General features: G+C 43.3%; 1 pseudogene; it reads right to left on the reverse strand.

Moving 5' to 3' along the window:
- Positions 1–438: 438 nt before the first annotated feature.
- The window catches only part of LOC123425881, an 82,485-nt pseudogene continuing 61,395 nt past the window's right edge, over positions 439–21,528 (reverse strand).

The following is a 21,528-nucleotide window of genomic DNA, read 5'->3' on the forward strand; positions in this document are numbered from 1 at the left end:
TAACAAACCAACAATAAGTTTAAAGTACATACACGCATACATATCCAATATAGTATACATATTCAATATATTACAAGTTCGCAACCATAACAAACGAACAATAAGTTTAAAGTACATACACACATACATATCCAATATAGTATCACAAAAGTATGCGTACAAATGCAATAAGAATTCACAAACGAAAGGAACATGAGTTCGAAGTCCACAAGTGCATACATATTCAACAAGGGTTCATAACAACATGCGTACATATGCAACAAGAGTTCACAAACGAAATCATGAGTTCCAAGTTCACACCAAACATGAGTTCAACCTAAAATATGCAATGGGCTTCCACCGTAGCATGTATGCCAACCATCGACAACATACTCGATGCAAACCTACAAATTTATTACCACACGCATAAGTTTCCAAAGTTAAATTGCAAATGATTGGTCAGGCACAAGATTCAACAAGCATCAATAATCTAAGAAGTATGAATAATATAAGGATCAACACTTGTGCAAACTGTAGCTTCCCAAGCCTGCACTCTTTCTCCCAACTGTTGCAAAATGAAAGAAAATGTAGAGACTGAGAAAGGAAGTTAAGAACACAACTGAGCATATAACAGTATGTTACCTATCAAGGTGCTCGACTTCACGCTGGTAAATAGATTGAGAAATACAGAAGTCCTCAACAGCCAAAGCTAGAATATCTTTATTGACACCACATGACCTGATTTAGACAAATACTTGAAACATTTTTATGTCTTGAATATCTATTAACATTATTTGACGGACAATTATTTTTTAGATATGTAAGTCTTACATGTATTTTGTCTTCATCATATGAGAATCTATTGCACCAAAATGTTCAATGCTCCACTTGTGATCTAGAAGATCCACTGTGGCATAGAATGGAATTTTAAGAGCATACTCTACATGAAATTTTTAAAAACCACAAAAGTAAACATCTACAACACTGCCAGGAAAACATGGATTTTAAATTTTGTACTGTTACCTCTTCAATGAGCGCATGTATTCTTTGGGCCACATTACTGCACATTATTTCCTTTAATAAGTTTCTCGACAATTTTTCAATTTTCTCCAAGACCAATTTATTTTGTGACAAAATAACTTTTGAAGCCTTGTATAGCTCCAATAGAGATTTTGTATCATTAATATATTCTTGAGGTGGGTCAAGTAAAGTGGACGCTTCAGCAACATGGCAGAACACATCTACCATTTATCTCACAAGGAAAAAAGCGAGATATTCCGACCTTTTCGAGCGTATCCACCATTGAAAGCTGACAATGTGCCGTTAATGGATACATTGCAGGTACCGCAAAGGTATGGTGGGATTAGTTATTCATAGCAACCATTTAAACCCTTGTAAATTTTTCACAAGAAACAGTACAGGGACACACCTGCACTTCCAAATTCGCTGACAATCAAACTTAGGTATTCGAAGGCTCCTGGGTCATAGTTGCGAATTAATGCAACGGCAGTTGCGGATGGAGAGTTGAACAATGATCCGTTCTTCTTTTGGAACGTCATAACTTCACTCAGGTCTAGCACGTTTACTAACCCTTCAGCAACATAAGCTGAGTATACTTCTTTCTTCGATGATTTCTCCGCGTCAAGTCTAGATTAAATAAAATAAGGGTTTCCATATGTTACTCAAGGATGATATACATGTATTCGGTACAATAAAAAAGGGTTTACCTATCTTACTAAATGGTGATATACTTGTATTTAGAAGGTAATAAAAAGATTATACATAACTTGTGATCTTATCTTTCCTTTAAAGTACAAATAAAGGTAAACTAATAAACCTAACTTCAAGCCAGAACCATTATTGACAAACCTTTTTTATTTCCATCTCTCGATGGCGAAGTATCACATTATTGTCGGCATGGCTAACGGGAAGTTCCAGACCCATCTCAATGGCCAGGATTATCAAAGAAAAGAAAGTGAGATTGTAGCCAATTGAAGCAGTTGTCTGCTCATCCATGATAATAGAGATTTTTTTTTCAATAAATTGTAGTCTTGCAAGTATCGTTGCAATGCCATCAACTCCAGAAAATACAACACATTAGAAACTCATTTTGAGCGGTGATTGAATTTGCGTATGTACCTCTCATTATTTCCTCGGGGCCAACGTTCCATTTCTTAAGTGCAATAACACATGCCAATGTGGATAACAGAACGTCCCTGCTGGCTGATGAGTCAAATTCACTCGATCCCCAATATCCATTGCCATGTTGGTTTTGCAATATCCATTCCACACACTGTGGGAAGCATGGATCCTGAAGAGAACCTGTTGAATAAATAGGCACAGTATTCATGATTAATTACAGAATATAAAGCATGACGATAGCTATTAACATGTGAAACTCTAACATACTAGACGCAGTAGACAACATGAATAGCAGCAACACAATATAGCAAAATATGTACGCATCTAACATGTTCATCAGGCCAACGGGAACACCACGCACGTATCAAACGTTTGCAGATGAAGCAGATGTGTTCGGTGCAGCTATGTTGTTGACGATGACGGGACGAAGTAGACGACACTTGAGGCGGCGGAACGCAGCACCGCCCGACTTGCTAGGTAGACGACCCGTTGTGAAAGCAACGAGCAATCGCGTAGAGCGCTTCCCAAAAACCTAACTCGCCCTCTCCCGTACAGGATCACAAAGACGGCTGGTTCAGGAGACCTCCTCTCCCGTTCGTCGGTGGACGCCGGCGCTCGGGATGGAACAAACTACGGTGGCGGCGCAAGGAATGAGGAGTGGCAAAACCCTAGATTGGTTTCGGTGTGTATACAACGCCCACGGCGCGTGCCTTTTATAGTGCGGTTCGGAAAACTCTAACGGGTGCGACATGTCCCACGCCGCACATCCGAGTCAGTTGCAGCACACGATTTGGGAGCGACCCGAACCGGCCCAACTGTGACGCGTCCATCACAACTACGAATTTAGTTTTCCAAAACAACAAAATAAAGACAAATGTTGTTTCGACTCGAGGCTCGAATTCACGAAACGTGATCCAAAATAGCAAAATAAAGACAAATGTTGTTTCGGCTCAAGGCTCGAATTCACGAAACGTGATCGCGACGTGTCGAGTCGAGACGAGCGAGCGGCGGAGGAGGAGGAGTGCGTGAGAGGTTCTCCTCTTCTCACTCACTTACAAGTGCTACAACACTCCACCTTATAAGGTGGTGTACATCTCCTCCAACTTCCCATGTGGGACTAAACTTCCCACTCCCACCACTTGCTTGTACACATGGGCCACTTTTAGATTTCAGGATTTGCTAGTTGGGCTACCCCAAATATGGGCCCAAATTCTAACAATCCCCCACCAGATCTCAAATGCCCATTTGAAGATTTTGCCAGAGCTCACATCTTGTTTATATACCAGTGTTTCAACAGAGACTGTTAAGTTGAACTTCCGCCTAGAACCTTGAGCTACGTCTATCGACAACTTGAGCAATGGACGAACCTTGAATTGCAAGTTTGGTGCTTTTAGATTTCACTCAAAATCATAGCTAGTACTTGGCTTCCAGTAGCCTACCCCGCGGGTGTAGCATATACATCATACTACTTGGTCTCTTCATGAGTTTACTATAGATCACCCAAATCTCATAGACTGCGACGTTTTAACAGTTAGACTCATATAGGTGTGTTATTTCAAGGCCGCTCTGTAGGATAGCACCTTTGCCACGAATAGACAACATAAACGCATTAAGGCATGTTGCCAACCTGCCATACAACTTTTTGAGAGTTATGCATCTTCACTTAGAGAGGGTTTACAAAATACTCTCCTCAGTTAAACCACCAGCTTGTTCTTCCCAGGTCCTAATTCACGGGATCTCCGATCACATAGGTTGGGTTACCACTAGGGTATAATACTCATGTGTCTCATACCCATCTCCCTCGATGCACTATCTATCACATTACACGATAGTCTCTTCGTAAAGGGATCTGCGAGGTTTTTGTTTGTTTGAATATACGTAAGAGTAATTACTCCGGAGTTTTTCAATTTCCTGACAGACTTCAAACGTCTTTCAACGTGTCTTGATGACTTCCAATTATCCTTAGAACTGGTCACCTTGGCAATCACCGATTGATTGTCACAGTTCATGAGGATGGCCGGTAATGTTTTTTCAATCACTGGAAAGTCCATCAAGAGCTCACGCAGCCATTCTGCCTCAACAGTGGCTGTATTTAAAGCAGCAAGTTCTGCTTCCATGGTTGACCTCGTCAATATGGTCTGTTTGCAAGACCTCCATGACACTATGCCACCTCCAAGAAGGAATGCATATCCACTTGTAGCGTAGAGCTCATCTACATCTGATATCCAGTTTGAGTCACTGTATCCCTCAAGCACGGCAGGGTGCCCTGAATAGTGAATCCCATAACTCATAGTACCGTTCAGATAGCGCATGACCCTTTCAAGTGCACGCCAATGATCATTACCCGGGTTTGACATGAACCTCCTCAACTTGCTCACAACAAAAGAGATGTTGATACGTCTCCAACGTATCTGTAATTTTTGATGGTTTCATGCTATTATCTTGTCAAACTTTGGATGTTTTGCATGACTTTTATTTATTTTCTGGGACTAACCTATTAACTCAGTGCCAAGTGCCAGTTCCTGTTTTTTCCATGTTTTTGACCCCTTTCAGAGGAGATTTTGAAACGGAGTCCAAACGGAAGAAAATCCCCGAAAAGATTTTTTCTGGAACGGAAGAGGATGGGAGAGCTTGGGGGCCAAGCCAGAAGAGCCCCAGGGGCCCCACAAGCCCCCACCCCGTGGCTAGGGGGGCGCCATGCAGGCTTGCGGGCTCCCTGGAGGTCCCCTGACCTAGATCTTGCGCCTATAAATTCCTAAATATTCCCAAAAAAAATCACGGGAGCATCGTAATCACTTTTCCGGCGCCGCAAGCTTCTGTCTCCGCAAGATCCCATCTGGGGCACGTCCTGGTGCCCTACCGGAGGGGGTATTCGGACACGGAAGGCTTCTCGATCAACACCATGACCTCTCCGATGATGCGTGAGTAGTTCACCATAGACCTACGGGTCCATAGCTAGTAACTAGATGGCTTCTTCTCTCTCTTGGATCTTCAATACAAAGTTCTCCATGATCTTCATGGAGATCTATCCGATGTAATCTTCTTTTGCGGTGTGTTTGTCGAGATCCGATGAATTGTGGATTTATGATCAGATTATCTATGAATCTTATTTGAGTTTCTTCTGATCTCTCTTATGCATGATTTCATATCCTTGTAATTCTCTTCGAGTTGTGGGTTTTGTTTGGCCAACTAGATCTATGATTCATGCAATGGGAGCAGTTCTTGGTTTTGGGTTCATACGTGCGGTGACCTCACCCAGTGACAGAAGGGGTAGTGAGGCACGTATCGTGTTGTTGCCATCAAGGGTAAAAAGATGGGGTTTTCATCATTGGTTTGAGATTATCCCTCTACATCATGTCATCTTGCTTAAAGCGTTACTCTGTTTGTCATGAACTCAATACACTAGATGCATGCTGGATAGCAGTCAATGTGTGGAGTAATAGTAGTAGATGCAGAAAGTATCGGTCTACTTGTCTCGGACGTGATGCCTATATGCTAGATCATTGCCTTAGATATCGTCATGACTTTGCGCGGTTCTATCAATTGCTCGACAGTAATTTGTTCACCCACCGTAATACTTGCTATTTTGAGAGAAGCCTCTAGTGAACACTATGCCCCCCAGGGTCTACTCCACACCATATTTTCAGCCTTACACTTTTTACTACGTTGCACTTTCCGCCTTCAGATCTCACTTTTCCAAACAATCTTGAAGGGATTGACAACCCTTTGAAGCGTCGGGTGCAAGTTTGTTTGTGTTTGCGCATGTACTCTGGACTTGACGAGACCCTCCTTCTGGATCGATACATTGGTTCTCAAACTGAGGCAATACTTACTGCTCCTATGCTGCATCACCCTTTCCTCTTCAAGGGGAAAACCAACGCAAGCCCAATCTCCGTCAACGTGTCAATTTCTGGCGCTGTTGTTTGAGAAGTAGCAGAAGGATTTCTGGCGCCGTTGTCGGGGAGGAAGATCAAGTCAAGAACTCATCCAAGTAAGTGTCGCAAACTCATCTCTTGCATTTACTTTGTTTGCCAGTTGCCTCTCGTTTTCCTCTCCCCCACTTCACCAATTTGCCTTTTTTGTTCGCCTTTTCGTTGGCCTTTTCGTTCGCCCTTTTTCTCGCCCGCTTTTTGTTTGCTCGTGTTCTTGCTTGCTTGCTGAAGTCACAGAAAAGAGTCTTGATGACCCACAAGTATAGGGGATCAATCGTAGTCCTTTCGATAAGTAAGAGTGTCGAACCCAACGAGGAGGAGAAGGCTCTGATAAAAGGATTTCAGCAAGGTAATAACTACAAGCACTGAAAGTAGCGGTAACAAGTGATGGTGTAGCGAGGTGAAACGTAACAAGTGAAAAGTAACAAGTAAAAAGTAGTAGAAACGGTGCAGCAAGTGGCCCAATCCCTTTTGTAGCAAGGGACAAGCCTGAACAAAGTCTTATAGGAGGAAAAACGCTCCCGAGGACACACGGGAATTTCTGTCTTGCTAGTTTCATCATGTTCATATGATTCGCGTTCGTTACTTTGATAGTTTGATATGTGGGTGGACCGGCGCTTGGGTACTGCCCTTACTTGGACAAGCATCCCACTTATTATTAACCTCTCTCGCAAGCATCCGCAACTACAAAAGAAGAATTAAGACAACGTCTAACCATAGCATTAAATTAGTGGATCCAAATCAGCCCCTTACGAAGCAACGCATAGACTAGGGTTTAAGCTTCTGTCACTCCAGCAACCCATCATCTACTTACTACTCCTCAATTCCTTCCTCTAGGCCCAAATATGGTGAAGTGTTATGTAGTCGATGTTCACATAACACCACTAGAGGAAAAGACAACATACAACATATCAAAATACCGAACGAATATCAAATTCACATGACTATTATTAACATGACTTATCCCATGTCCTCAGGAACAAAAGTAACTACTCACAAAGAATAATCATAATCATGATCAGAGGTGTAATGAATAGCATCAAGGATCTGAACATAAACTCTTCCACCAAGTAATCCAACTAGCATCAACTACAAAGAGTAATCAACACTACTAGTAACCTTACAAGTACCAATCGGAGTCGTGAGACGGAGATTGGTTACAAGAGATGAACTAGGGATTGGAGAGAAGATGGTGCTGATGAAGATGTTGATGAAGATGCCTCCCCACCGACGAAAGGAGTGTTGGTGATCACGATGGCGAGGATTTCCCCCTCCCGGAGGGAAGTTTCCCCGGCAGGATCGTCTTGCCGGAGCTCTAGATTGGATCTGCTCAAGTTCCGCCTCGTGGCGGCGACGAAACCACGAAAAAGCTCCTGATTGATTTTTCCTGGAACGAAACCCTTCATATAGCAAAAGAGGGGGGCTAGTGGGCCATTAGGGAGCCCACAAGCTTGCCCTCCGCCACCAGGGGGGGGGTGGCGGTGGCAGGGCTTGTGGCGCCCTGGTGGCCCCCCTCCGGTACTTCTTTCGCCCAGTATTTTTATATAATCCCAAAAAATTCCACGTAACTTTTCAGGGCATTTGGAGATGTGCAGAATAGTGGACTAAGATTTGCTCCTTTTCCAGTCCAGAATTCCAGCTGCCTGAATTCTCCCTCTTCAAATAAACCTTGCAAAATAAGAGAGAAAAGGCATAAATATGGTATCAAAAAGTAATATAACAGCCCATAAAGCAATAAATATCATCATGAAAGCATGATGCAAAATGGACGTATCAACTCCCCCAAGCTTAGACCTCGCTTGTCCTCAAGCGAAAACCAAGTTCCATAAACATGTCCACATGTTGAGGGACGAAGGTGTCGATAAAACATAATACGTACATGAGGGCATCATGATCACACATAGAACAACAATGCATCATAAATATTCTAATGGGAAAGTAAAAATTCCTTCACAAAGCAAAGCATGAAGCAAAAACCTTACCGAGAAGTAACTAACAACAGTCCAAAGTCATTGAAGCAATTGCAATTTATCACAACATCAGAAAGAGTCAAGTAAGAGCTTGTAAGGCAAATCCACATACTCAATCATGTCTTTTGTTTTCCACAATTGTTACAACTCATGTGGTACTCATGGTGTCAAAGTTTCAGCTGGACACAAAGGAAGATAGGGGCTTATAGTTTTGCCTCCCAACTATTTACCTCAAGGGTAAAGTCAACAATAATAAAGCATAAGTACTCAACTCCAAGTTGATATATGAATATAGATCTTTCCCAAGCATATGACGGTAGCCAAGACAAAGGCAAAATAGGGAATTGGTGAAGATCACCATGACTCTTACAAGGGCAAAATGTAAAGGTACAAGATAGGCCCTTCGCAGAGGGAAGCAGAGGTTGTCATGCGCTTTTGAGGTTTGAATGCGTGTCCTCTTAGTGCGGAGGAACGCCACTTTATATTGCCTCCTGTGATAAAGAACTTTATTATGCAGTCTGTCGCTTTTATGTCTTCCTCATCATAGGTTCATACAAAGCTTATTTTCCACACACTAATAGATCATACATATTAGAGAGCAATTTTTATTGCTTGCACCGATGACAACTTACTTGAAGGATCTTATTCAATCCATGGGTAGGTATGGTGGACTCTCATGGCAAAACTGGGTTGAAGGTTTATGGATGCACAAGTAGTATCTCTACTTGGTGCGGGAGTTTTGGCTAACATGAGGTGGAAGCAATCGTCACATGCTAAGGGATCTCTAATCATATAACATTGATTGGAACCAAGCAAACATTATTCATTATGTTGTCTTCCTTGTCCAACATCTACTCCTAAGCATGTAATAGTTTGGTGAGTGCTCACAATTGTAATTTTTTTGTCTAAGATGATATATTTATATGTGAACCTCTCTTTCCTTATTACTTCTTATTAATTGCAACAATGACTGAGGTCTATGTTGATTTATTCTCAACAAGTTTCAATCATCATACGTGTGATATGTGAAGTTATCACTCTCCATAAGATCGTCTCATGATCTTTCATGCTATCGTTCTTTTCATACTTTTGATCATGGCACAAAGCAAAGCCCTTGACTAAGATACTCTTTATTATAAAGCTCGTAAGCTCGAATACATCAGGGGAGAGAAAAAGGAAAAGACTCAAACTAAACACTAAAGACTTATTCCTCTAAGAGAAGAAATAAAAACTGAAAAGGAAAGAACTAAAACAAAGGTAAAATAAAAAGATATAAAGGTGATACGATACCAGGGCAACTCCCCCAAGCTTGGCAGAAGCCAAGGGGATTGCCCATACCAATGCTTAGTTGTCTTCCTTCGGTGGTGATGGTGGTGGAGTTGTTGGAGTAGTCTGATCCTCCGTCTTCCAAGGCATAGGTGTTCCATCATGGCAGGATGAACGAGTCGCCGGAATCCTCAAATCTGCAGCCAACCTTATTGATTTAAATCTGTACTCATACTCACAGTTTTGGTTCTGCAGGTCATAGATCTGGCCCTGAAGTAGATCAACCCTGTCATAGAGCCTGGAGAGGTGTTTCCCAATGTCAATGGCATCCATATTGTGATTGCTAGTGAACTCTGTGATCATCATGTGGTTGGCGTTGAGTCCATGCTCCACCATCCCTTGGCACTTGAAGACTTGTTGCTCCATTGCTTCGAGCCTCGTCTCCATGCTTCTAGTCTTCTTAGGCCCCTCAACATCACGGATGTGCAACATCCCCTCACTCATCTTGATAGATTGAGGGTGTTTCAGCACTTCCGTGAGGTAGGGATTGATGACCTTCTCGAAGATCTTGTCCTTAGGAGCGTTTGGGGAAGTCATGATGATCTAGATCTGTCACAAAAATAGGTTCGAAACGAAAACAAAGGAAGACTGCGCGATACGGAGATCAAAACCTTCGGGCGAATGTATATTGATTTTTTCTAGACCAGAAGGAGTCCGGGAGGCACACGAGGTGCCCACAAGCCCTCCCTTCGCCACCACGGGGGGGGGGGGGGGGGGGGGGGGGTAGATGGCGGCGTGCAAGCTTGTGGGCGCCTCGTGCGCTCTTCGGACTGCTTTTTATTTTTCTAATTTTCTAAAAATTCCAAAACGGAGGAAATTTCCTATTGGAAAAGCATCGGAGTCTAGTTTCTTACCGAAACAGACACCTCTTCGTTTTCAGGGTCTGAAACAGGCTGATAAACATCCCTTATGTACTCCTCTGGAGTTATGACATTGATGATATTGGTCTCAACATTTATGGGAGTACCAGAAATGTAATGCTTGATTCTTTGCCCATTTACCACTCTAGGAAAATTTCCTTCCGTGTTATTGATTTTGATGGCACCGGAACGATATACTTCCTCGATAACGTAAGGACCTTCCCACTTAGAGAGAAGCTTGCCTGCGAAGAATCTCAAACGAGAATTGTATAACAGGACATAATCACCTACATTGAACTCTCGTTTCTATATTCGTTTATCGTGCCATCTCTTAACCTTTTCCTTGAACAACTTGGCATTCTCATATGCCTGGGCCCTCCATTCATATAATGAGCTGATATCAAACAACTGCTTCTCACCGGCAAGTTTGAAATCGAAGTTGAGCTCTTTGATTGCCCAATAAGCTTTGTGTTCCAGCTCAAGAGGTAAATGACAGGCCTTACCGTAAACCATTTTATACGTCGACATGCCCATGGGATTCTTATAGGCAGTCCTATAATGTCATGCCCAAGATGCGACCCTATCCTCAATTTGGCACAAAGGCCTCGTTAGGGATCGAAGCGCATCTCGTCGTGTCGCAAGAATGGATAACGTTACAAGTACATGTACTGAAAAGATGAGATATATATAGAATTGGCTTACACTCGCCACAAGCTACATCAGAGTCACATCAGTACATTACATATTCATCAAGTGAAAGTGCAGGGTCCGACTACGGACGAAAATAAACGACAAAAGAAGAACGACGTCCAACCTTGCTATCCCAGGCTGCCGGCCTGGAACCCATCCTAGATCGATGATGAAGAAGACGAAGAAGCAACTCCAAATGAACAATCAACGCGCTCGCGTCGAGTAACCTGTACCTGTACCTGCAACTGGTGTTGTAGTAATCTGTGATCCACATGGGACTCAGCAATCTCATTTCCAAAGGTATCAAGACTAGCAAAGCTTAATGGGTGAGGTATGGTTAAGTGGTGAGGTTGCACCAGCGGCTAAGCATATATTTGGTGGCTAAACTTACGAGTACAAGAAATAAGAGGGGGATGATCAACGCATAACGGGCGTAACTACTGATGATCAAATGAATGATCCAGAACACCTACCTACGTTAGACATAACCCCACCGTGTCCTCAATCGGAGAAGGAACTCACGAAAGAGACAGTCACAGTTACGCACACAGTTGGCATATCTTAATTAATTATCTTCAAGTTATCTAGAACCAGTGTTAAACAAAGTATCCACGTTGCCACATAACTGCGGGCATGGCTTTCCGAAAGATTTAACCCTGCAGGGGTGCTCCAACCAGTCCGTCACAAATTACCACAAGCCGCATAGAAATCCTGAATCACGAAGCTCGCGATCTCATCGGATTCCCTAGTGGAAAACCTCAACTCTGAGATTACCCAAAGCATCACGGAATCCCGATGCACAAGATATCTCGTCAAAGGTAAAACTAATCCAGCAAGGCCACCCGGTGTGTGGACGAACCCGATAGGAGCCGCGTATCTCGTTCTCAGGACACACCGTCTATGCAAAGTGGACGGGAACCAAACCTCGAGTTGCCCCATGGTGGCACCGCCGACTGCTAGGTGGGTGGACCAACACTCATGAGGAGCACTGGCCCGGGGGTTGATTAAATTATCCTCGGGTTAATTACTCCCTATGCAGTTCATTAGTTATTAGGAAAATGTAGTACCAAAGTTGGGCCTTGCCAGACCAGCTTTAAGCTAAAACGAATTATCAAGGGGGTCCCCATAACAACCCCGATCGTGTTAGGAGCGCTCAATTATGGAACATAACATCGGTAGCCGAAACTAAGGGGGCAAAGGTGGAACAAAACACCAGGCTAGAAAGGCCGAGCCTTCCACCTTTTACCAAGTATATAGGTGCATTAAATTATATTTCATGTAAATAGGGTGATAAGACAAGGAACCCATGTCATCACATGGAAGCATCTGCACCTGCAACTAGCAACGCTAACAACATGGTTAAGCAAGCAGTAACATAGCCAATCAGTGGTTTGCTAGGTCGAACAGGTTGAAGGTAATCATGGCATTGTTGAGAGGCTGATATTTAACATGTGGTAGGCAACGAGACATAATCGATAGAAGCGATAAAACTAGCATGGAAATGATAGTAATGGTATCTGGGGAAATGGTCATCTTGCCTGAGATCCCGCTTGGAAGAAGAACAACTCAAAGAAGTCGACGAACCAACGTAGTCGAACGGGTCCTTATATTCCGACACGCTTGCGGAACTCTATCGGAACGAAGCAAACCAGAAACAAACATCAACACAAATATTCACCACACGATGCACAACATGATGCACAACCTAATATGATGCATGATCAGTTCAACGATGCAAGGGATGGCATGGCAATTCACCTCAAGCAAACTCTACACATTAAGTGAAGCTCGATATGCAACGGGTTGCATATCGACGAAACTCCACGATTAATTAATTAATTCACTCCCGTTTTATTTACACGAAAATATTAAATTGTTGTTAACATGGCAAGGGTGAAGCGCTGATTCTACCTGTCATACTAGTCGGTTAACACGTGAAACATAGAACGGAGCTACGACACAAGAACATGCAACACAAGATTATATGCCATGAACGCGTCATGAATGCAAGTTCATCAACATCACGGCGAGAAGGGAAAGAAGCATATGTCGCCACGGCGAGCGAGAGGGAACCATGGCGGCAAAACGGAAACGATGCCACGACAATGTTCCTATCCCGATAACTCATCGAGATAACGTGCCAAAAAATAGGGAGCGTGTGCGGGAACGTTAAATAAAGAATGGGGTGATCCCGTATCTCGGGTTCCCATGTGTCGATGGCACGATGAAAAGGAAAACAACGTGCAACATGCAAACATACGGCGCAAACACACGATACATTCATCTCATACATCACTTGCACACGGTTCACGACACGTCTCATCGATATACCTTCAAAGCGTGCACATCAGAGCGGATTGGTTCGTGGCGGACGTCGTGGAAGTCGTGGTCGTCGTGGAAGTAGTGGTCTTGTCGAATCCACGGTGACGGTAGTGGAAGTCATGCTACTTGGCGCATCATCGTCTCATGGCGAAATTCCCACGAGTTGGTCATTGGACTTTGCGACCTTTGCAACCAACAATACATGGTGGTCTTGGCTTCGGTCTTGCGGCAGCAAAGGTCAACAACAACGGAGGTCTCCGATGCGATGCACATGAAGTGGTGGTGGACTTACGGTGTTGGATAGGGTCAATGCGGGGAGTGGCGGGGTGATGCAGATCGGCACGAGGAGGCATGCGCTAGGCCTTGGCACTCGGATGGATCCCAGGTGAGTGAACCCGAGGTCAATGACCACGAGCGGTGCTGGCGTCCGTCTCAAACTGACGAGCAGAGGCAGGTGCTATGCAACTCCAGGAAGCTAGGTCTTGGGGGCGTAGAGGAGATCCCGTAACAGTGGGGAACGCGGAGACGATGGGTGGACTGTGGTGGAGGCGGCGGCCGGGTCGAGGTCATCGGCGGGGTGATGACGATCGGCTCGGGTAGGGGAGCTCGCTGCGCCGGGGCGAGGCAGGGGCTTCGGTCGCTCGCAACAGCTGCTCTGGTGTTCCATCTTACAAGGCCGATGGGATGGACGCGGAGGCGCGACCTGGTCGAGGAGAAGAACAACGTGGGACGAGGTTGAGGTGCTCGTGGATGGCGACAGGAGGGAGGACTCGAGCTGGAACCACACGACGAAGGAGGAGGCCATAACACTCGTAGCCAAGCCAAGGGAGATGGGCGCGAGGAGCTGCTCCCCTGGTGTTGGCGGCGCTGGTCGGGAGGGAATCATGGGGAACCAGAGGAGAGATCAAGAGTGGAGGGGGTCGTGCTAGGGTGGAGGTTAGACATGCCTTGGGCTAGCTGGGTGTGGCGGAGAGAAGGGAAAAGGAAAAAACGGCCCATGAAAGAAACCAAATAAGTTGGCCTGTTTAGAGATAAAAGGATTTTTCTCTTCTATAAATGAAAAAAAGAAGCAAAAGAGTTATTTGGAGAGTCAAATAAATCCAAAGTGAGCTGCAACTAACATGTCGATACTACAAAATAGTTCAGAAGCGCCACAACTTCAAATGGAGTGAAAAGAGAAAGAGCGTTGACTTAGAATATTGGAATCAAAAGAAATTTCAATTGCAAGTGCGCTGATGGGTGATTCTGAAATGTTGAAATATTGGGAGGATATGATATAAAGAGAATCATCACGTGAATCCCTCAATTTAAATAGATCGAAGAACCATGCAATTTATTTATTTGAGTTGCAGAAAATTTAATGACATGATGGCATGATGACATGATGAAGGCAACAAACGAATAATTAACATGGCGGCAACGGAATAAAAGGGGAATCTTCTGGAGCGTCGGTCTCGGGCTGTCACAACTCTCCTACACTACAAGAGGATCTCGCCTCGAGATCCAAGAATGAAAGGGGGAGAGGATGAGAAAGAACAAGAGGTAAAACTTTAGTCGCTTCTTTGACAAACGAGTGAAACCAACGATCCTTGAAAGTTGCAAAGAGATGAGGTATGAAATGAGAAACAAGAAAGAATTCACGGAAAATTTTGGCAACACTTCGGTAGGAAAAAGGGACAAAACATTCGATAAGATGGGAGAATTAGACAATATTCACAACAAACAAGTAAATAGAGCAAGGGAACACCATGATCTTGATAGAACAACAAGATTGACCCAAAAGAGCAACAACACAAGGCCTCCGGAAGAAGAGAATATGAACTAGCTCATACGGAAGAAGAGAATGAAGAAAGAATGACAACTACTAACTCCAATGAACTTGACAAGCACCCTTGCAAGGAGAATTGAACGAAGTTGTTGGAAACAACAACGAAAAGAACAAGATAGTAGAGGGCTTATGAAAATCATCTCAACATCTATGAGGTGACAACCACCCACTAAAAGAAACAAGGATAGGTTGGGAGAAACAAGATATGAACAATTTCTTACACCAAGATGATACATTGAGAACTTGGATTAATGACAAGCACCAGGATAGCACAATCCATAGGAAAAGCTTTAGGTGAAATCCAAACCAAGATAGCTGAATGAAGAAACCATGGGTTGCAAATATCTCATGATCATAGAGTTGGTGGGTTTAATTATCTCATACTTGAAAGGAATTCTCTTTGAGGCTCCTACACTACAAGAATGCTATAATACCACCTGAAATGATAAAGAAAGAAAAATTGCACATATGAATGCAAGAGAAAGGATACTTGAGGTACACCAACAGGAATCTTGAAGAACACCTCAGAATGAATGAAATCTTGACGAACCACCAAGAAGGACCTCCGTAAACAAATGAATGATGCAAAGACATGAAGGTAGAAAAAGAATAAGATTATGACGTTGTCAAGATTTAGATGAAGCTTCACGAAACGATACTTGAGAAAACTTGGAACTCCGGAAAAGAAAGATAAGAACACTAGAGAAAAGGAATTGATATCGTGAGCCACTCCGAAAGAAGAATTAAGATCATTTATGAACAAGAATAAGAATTATGTTATGCTTATCCTTCATCAAGTTAAACTGATGACAATCAACGGATTTAGCATACCACTTATTCTTCTAGAAATGATTTAGGAGAGATATATGAGCACAAACTAGAAGAAATGTTGCAAGAAACACCGGTGAGAATTGAAATGAACAAGGCAACCATGAATGAATGGAGATACACGAGAATGAAGAGATCATGAGACACCTGAGAGAAGAAAACTTAAACAAGGCACCGGATAATCGAGATACGAACGAAGAGACAACAATTGAGAAGAATTGAGGATGAAAGATGAAAGCTGAGAACGAAGAATCTTCTAAAATGATGGCCTACGGAGGAACGAGAAATAAAAACAACTCAGAAATGCACCGGATAGCACGAAAGGGATTACTCACGATAGAAACAATTGAGAGGAAAACACGAAGCTAAGATGACAATCTTCACAAGAATGGAGCAAGATTGAGAATGATGACGAGAAACAACCCACGAATAACTGAGACACTCCGGAATAATGAAGAAAGCAACGTTGAGCCAAATATGATAATTAATTCAAATAGATCTTGGAGAAGGGATATGACTGATGAAATTCATACTTACGTCATAGTTGAAAGAATTAAAGACCTCCGGAAGAGATTAAAAGATCCAGGAAAGATCCTGGGAAAAACCTGTGGGTTATGGGCCCACTCGAAGAAACCACCATTGAAAAGATTGCTAGAAAGAGAGATATTGCACCGGTAAAAAGAAAACTAGATAAGGTTGAGCACCTCAAAATAATTAAAGAATTGAAAAAAAGAAACTCTGAGACATCTTCAATGCTCCGGATGGAATAGAGATAACTGAATAAACAAGATAGGCTCAAACGAATCTCGAACATAGGAAAGAATTACAAGCATGAAAAGGATATGATGAACACGGACAACTGAATTAAATTCGCCGGTAAGGGTGACAAGAATGAACAAATATGACACGAATCTCCTGAGAATCTTCACAATGAATCACCGGGTAAGAGAGAAAAGAACACCCAATGGAGCACAATGAAAAGAAAACTCCTGGATAAAAATTGAATCACTGAAGAAAAGGGTGGGAGGGCGGGGAAAACGAAGAGAATTTGAGACAGATGAGATGAACTCCGGAAAGAATTGAGAGAATGATCTGCAATAACTGGAGGAGATTGAATTCAGTTGCAGAGAAGCACACCAGTTGGAAAGAATTGATACGATGACTCCCGTTGAGAAGGAATTGACAAGACGATCTGATTGAGCAAAGAATTAATTAGGATTCCCATAGAAATATGAGAACCGCTCTTGGAAAGATATGAAATCACCATTTGACATCGAAGCAACTCGAATTACCAAACTCCAACAAAACAAAGGGAGAGGCTTATGAAACAAGCCAGAACAAACTCATGAGAAAGATTTCGTCCGATATTTTCGTGGACAGGATCGCACGGGCTCAAACCTTACAGTAGCCATCAAGTGCAAGGTAGTGCACCCAACATACGAAGCATCCCCGAGTCGTAGCAAGGTACAAGGACTCTTTAAGACACAACGTGTACCGCTATAAGTCGACTGTGAACAAATGAATCCACTAGATGTCGAACCCCAACCTAACATCATGCATTTGTTGGAAGATTGTCCTATAAGCAACTACTTGAATTCCCACCTATGAATTCCCAAAATATCTGGTCATGCAATCTGGTACACGGATACAAGGAGTAATATCACACAACTCCTATACTAACCCGTCACCTGTATCACATCCGTCAACACAGGACCAAAATCTCGGACCTTCATCTACAACAGACCCTCATGATCACAACGATACAAAGTATGGCAGTACTCCCGAACAATCTGCACCAGTACTGGGGACATCGGGGTTATCTCGCCACTACTAGTATTGAAGCAATTACGAACATCCTTCGTTCTGAGATACTAAGAAATCTGAATGATAACAATGTGCTCAAGAATCCCCTGGAGCTCAACTCCCCTGAAACTTAAAGCAGATAGGAGGCACCAAGACAGAACTCCGTCACATCGGCATCATATAGATCCCAAAAATATCTGCGTGATCCTAATTTTTTTTGAGTGAGAAGAGGAGTAGAATTAAATTATTATGTCCAGATTCCTCACCAGAGCATAGAAGAGGAGAAAAAAAGAATCCTACTCTCCGATATATAACTAGACTCAAAGCAGTTTTTCACTAGACTAGACTCGGCCAAGTTCGATCGATCAAGGGGGCTCCTAGGTCGGTACTGCTCTGATACCAACTTGTCACGCCCAAGATGCGACCCTATCCTCAATTTGGCACGAAGGCCTCGTCAGGGATAGAAGCGCATCTCGTCGTGTCGCAAGAATGGATATCGTTACAAGTACATGTACTGAATAGAAGAGATATTTATAGAATTGGCTTACACTCGCCACAAGCTACATCCGAGTCACATCAATACATTACATGTACTGGAAAGCCATCAATACTATGGACGAAAATAAACGACAAAAGAAGAACGACGTCCATCCTTGCTATCCCAGGCTACCGGCCTGGAACCCATCCTAGATCGATGAAGAAGAAGAAGAAGCAACTCAAAATGAACAATCAACACGCTCGCGTCGAGTAACCTTTACCTGTACCTACAACTGGTGTTGTAGTAATCTGTGAGCCACATGGGACTCAGCAATCTCATTTCCAAAGGTATCAAGACTAGCAAAGCTTAATGGGTGAGGTATGGTTAAGTGGTGAGGTTGCACCAGCGGCTAAGCATATATTTGGTGGCTAAACTTACGAGTACAAGAAATAAGAGGGGGATGATCAACGCATAACAGGCGTAACTACTGATGATCAAATGAATGATCCTGAACACCTACCTACGTCAGACATAACCCCACCGCGTCCTCAATCGGAGAAGGAACTCACGAAAGAGACAGTCACGGTTACGCACAGAGTTGGCATATTTTAATTAATTAACTTCAAGTTATCTAGAACCAATGTTAAACAAAGTATCCACGTTGCCACATAACCGCGGGCATGGCTTTCCAAAAGATTTAACCCTGCATGGGTGCTCCAACTAGTCCATCACAAATTACCACAAGCCGCATAGAAATCCTCAATCATGAAGCTCGCGATCTCGTCGGATTCCCTAGTGGAAAACCTCAACTCTGAGATTACCCAAAGCATCACCGGAATCCCGATGCACAAGATATCTCGTCAAAGGTAAAACTAATCCAGCAAGGCCACCCGGTGTGTCGACGAACCCGATAGGAGCCGCGTATCTCGTTCTCAGGACACACCGTCTATGCAAAGTGAGCGCGAACCAAACCTCGAGTTGCCCCGTGGTGGCACCGCCGACTGCTAGGTGGGTGGACCAACACTCATGAGGAGCACTGGCCCGGGGGTTGATTAAATTATCCTCGGGTTAATTACTCCCTATGTAGTTCATTAGTTATTAGCCAAATGTAGTACCAAAGTTGGGCCTTGCCAGACCTGCTTTAATCTAAAACAAATTATCAAGGGGGTCCCCATAACAATCCCGATCGTGTTAGGAGCGCTCAATTATGGAACATAACACCGGTAGCCGAAATTAAGGGGGCAAAGGTGGAACAAAACACGAGGCTAGAAAGGCCGAGCCTTCCACCTTTTACCAAGTATATAGGTGCATTAAATTAAATATCATTTAAATAGGGTGATAAGACAAGGAACCCATGTTATCACATGGAAGCATCTGCACATGCAACTAGCAACGCTAACAACATGGTTAAGCAAGCAGTAACATAGCCAATCAGTGGTTTGCTAGGTCGAACAGGTTGAAGGTAATCATGGCATGGTTGAGAGGCTGATATTTAACATGTGGTAGGCAACGAGACATAATCGATAGAAGCGATAAAACTAGCATGGCAATGATAGTAATGGTATCTGGGGAAATGGTCATCTTGCCTGAGATCCCGCTTGGAAGAAGAACAACTCGAACAAGTCGACGAACCAACGTAGTCGAACGGGTCCTTACATTCCGACACGCTTGCGGAACTCTATCGGAACGGAGCAAACCGGAAACAAACATCAACACAAATATTCACCACACGATGCACAACATGATGCACAACCTAATATGATGCATGATCAGTTCAACGATGCAAGGGATGGCATGGCAATTCACCTCAAGCAAACTCTACACATTAAGTGAAGCTCGATATGCAACGGGTTGCATATCGACGAAACTCCACGATTAATTAATTAATTCACTCCCGTTTTATTTACACGGCAATATTAAATTGTTGTTAACATGGCAAGGGTGAAGCGATGATTGTACCTGTCATACTAGTCGGTTAACACGTGAAACATAGAACGGAGCTACGAAACAAGAACATGCAACATAAGATTATATGCCATGAATGTGTCATGAATGCAAGTTCATCAACATCACGACGAGAAGGGAAAGAAGCATATGTCGCCACGGCGAGCGAGAGGGAACCATGGCGGCAAAATGGAAACGATGCCACGACAACGTTCCTATCCCGATAACTCATCGAGATAACGTGCCAACGATTAGGGAGCGTGTGCGGGAACATTAAATAAAGAATGGGGTGATCCCGTATCTCGGCTTCATATGTGTCGAGGGCACGATGAAAAGGAAAACAACGTGCAACAGGCAAACATACGGCGCAAACACACGATACATTCATGCTTTGAGAGGAGAGCACGAATAATAACTGGATATATCTCCTTCTCATCAAGATAGGCATACTTAAGAGTATCAGGCAACTGTTTAAGCTCGAACACAGGATCACCCTTTGGTGGGGTAGGATCCCCAAGCAGTTCAACAGGCAGATTATTCTTGAGAATATGATATTGTTCTAAGACAATTTTATCTATCTCATCTCTCTCCTTCATATGCATATCATTCTCATGCTCAAGCAGATATTGCTCTAAAGGATCCGTAGGAGGTACGACAATAGAGGCAAGAGCAATGACTTCATCCCTACCAGACGAATCTTCTTCATGGGGTTGTCTTCCAAACTTGGAGAAGTTAAATTCATGAGACACACCCTCGAAACTAACTGTGACGGTCTGCTTAATGCAATCAATGTGAGCATTGACAGTGTTGAGAAAGGGTCTACCAAATATGATGGACAAAAGCTATCTTGTGCAGTACCAAGGACGAGGAAATCAGTAGGATACTTTGTCTTACCACATAGGACTTCTACGTCTCTCACAATTCCTAGAGGGCAGATAGTGTCTCTATTAGCTAGTGTAATAGTGACATCAATGGGTTCTAGCTCAGCAGGTGCAATCTCATCTTTGATTTCATCATATAGAGAACGCGGTATTGCACTAACACTAGCTCCCATATCACATAAACCATGGTAACAGTGATCTCCTATCTTGACAGAAACAACGGGCAGGCCAACCACATGTCAGTATTTGTCTTTCGCGTGAGGTTTAGCAATTCTAGCGGAGTCCTCACAAAATTTGATAACATGCCCATCTATGTCTTCGGCTAAGAGATCTTTGATAATGGCAACACTAGGTTCAACTCTAATCTCCTCAGGGGGTGCAAGTGGTCTAATGTAACCCCTACGTATCACAGTTGGAGCTTTAGAATAATCCTTTATCCTAGCAGGGTATGGTGGTTTCTCAGTGTAAGCACAAGGAACAACAGGATCACTAAAAGCAATGACTTTCTCCTCAACTAGATTGGTTTTGGCTATGTTGCTTTCTCC

This window comes from Hordeum vulgare, chromosome 2H (assembly GCF_904849725.1).
Source record: "Hordeum vulgare subsp. vulgare chromosome 2H, MorexV3_pseudomolecules_assembly, whole genome shotgun sequence".
NCBI classification, from domain to species: Eukaryota; Viridiplantae; Streptophyta; class Magnoliopsida; order Poales; family Poaceae; genus Hordeum; species Hordeum vulgare.